Source organism: Rhinopithecus roxellana, chromosome 13 (genome assembly GCF_007565055.1).
Source record: "Rhinopithecus roxellana isolate Shanxi Qingling chromosome 13, ASM756505v1, whole genome shotgun sequence".
In the NCBI taxonomy this organism is placed as follows: domain Eukaryota; kingdom Metazoa; phylum Chordata; class Mammalia; order Primates; family Cercopithecidae; genus Rhinopithecus; species Rhinopithecus roxellana.
The window spans coordinates 62,775,406-62,777,408 of NC_044561.1; the positions used below are offsets into that span (position 1 = coordinate 62,775,406).

Genomic DNA, 2,003 nt, shown 5'->3' on the forward strand with positions numbered 1-2,003 from the left:
AAGTCTGCTAATGTTTGCAGCCTTGTTCCTGGATCCTCTTTCTTGATCTCCTTTTCTTCTGGCTTCACAGAACAGAGAATGACTCAAATTATTGTATGGACAATAAATAATGATTTTTTAATATCAGTTTGGACAATAATTGAAATCAGAAACTACCAGGAATGAGGTTATTGAAACAGAGTTGGTGTTCATTTTTATTCACTGGAAATCTGCTTCATTTTGTAGGTTTCCTCAGGTTGTACTTGTTAACCTGCTCCAAACTTTTTGCTAAATATCCCAGAGATAGTAAGTGCTTAGTTCTGAACCTTTTATAAGTTATTAGGATCTGGGAAATTTCTCTTAGAGAGACAGCTGAGAATAGTTACATATTGTGAAGTACACATTCATAAAATTAACATATGATTTGCATGATTTAATTACTGTAGTTGCTCTTTTTTATAAAATAAGATTCAAGTTTAGAATTTCATTTTCACCTTGAAATTAACAATAATTATTCACTATTCCCAAGACTACATGTTAAAAGCAGAAAAATTGATCCAGTGAGCCCTCTTACCACCGTCATGGTAGTCCCAGGTTGCAACAAGGACAATGTCAGAGCAGACTGTAAAAAATGTGGCTACTCTTGTTACTTGACTTTTGAATGCCACAATTTTCTCTGAGTAGACCCTAAAAGGGACATAGTTTTGGATGTCAACAGTACAAGTAGTGAAGATAGCGATGAAGAGAATGAAGAACTGAATACATTGCAGGCATTACAGGAAAAAAAGAATAACTGAACAAGAGGAAAAGAAAAAAGAAAAGAAAAAATCAAATTGAAATAAAAGAAAAAGGTATTATCCAGTTCCACTGAAAAGGACACTTCAAAAGAAACAAAAGTATCAGCAGAAATAAAAGAAAAAAGAGTAAATCAATAGACGGAAACGTTACCAAAAGGAAACAACAAAGAGAAAAAAGAAAAGGCATTCTTCTACCCCAGAAGTTCTGAATTCTCCAGAAAGTAACGGATACTTTGGCTTAAGCCATTACATTTAAAAATTTGTTTTTAAAACGTGTTTGCCTTTCCTTGGAATTTGCTATATATTATGTTTTGCAATAAATCACGGCCTTTTCCATATAGACACTTTTTATATGTGGGACCATTATCCCTCTGTTAATATATTTTTAATGTGCTATGACTGTAAAGTATTAAATCAATCTTGTTACTTGATAGTGATGCCCCAAGTATAGCTATTTGCATGTACTAAACACATCATTTTTGGTATCTGTGTCTCTGTGTTTTTGGCTAGTGTTATTACTTAATAAGTTGATTGTAAAATGGCTTTACTACAGTTAACACGAGTCATCTTCCTAGCAGTTAATGAGTATTGCTGAATCAGATGCCCACCTCTCAGTGATGAAGCTAGGTAAGGGGTAATGTTTTGCTCTTGACACAGATAAATTTAATAGCTTTATATACTAAAATATAGTATCTTTTAAGCTAGTAAAAAAATAGAAACATTGTTTCATTTAAATGAATACTACACAGAGTACTAAGTATCAACTAAGAGTAGATGTTGTACAAAGTCATATGGGATACTAAGATGATTAAAACACGGATATTATCTGCATAAAGATATTTGGAGCCTAGAGACATATACGATGTTATATGATATTAGTATTCATTCACTATGGTTCATTGTGTGGATGTTTCTTTCTTACTGCTGTGATCTATGGAAGAATAATGAAACAGAGTACTGGAGACTAAGTGATAGTAAAAGATATGAGTCACGCAGGTGGGTGGAAGAGAGAAAGAGACAAGAAAAGAGAAAAGAATAGAAGTAAAGAAATAAAAACAAATTAAAGCTGAATATCACAGGATTAAAAACACAACTCCCATTGACTAAAACAGCAATATATGCAAAGATAAACATAAACACACCTAATTTATTTTGGATTTCGGGAGAACAGCAGGCTGGTACATATAATGGGAGACAAAGATTGTATACCCAGCCAAGTTATCTTTC

At 32.8% G+C, this 2,003-nt stretch overlaps 1 pseudogene; it reads left to right on the forward strand.

Moving 5' to 3' along the window:
* Positions 1-560: 560 nt before the first annotated feature.
* LOC115892946 lies at positions 561-1,001 on the forward strand (annotated as a pseudogene).
* The last annotated feature ends 1,002 nt before the right edge of the window (positions 1,002-2,003 follow it).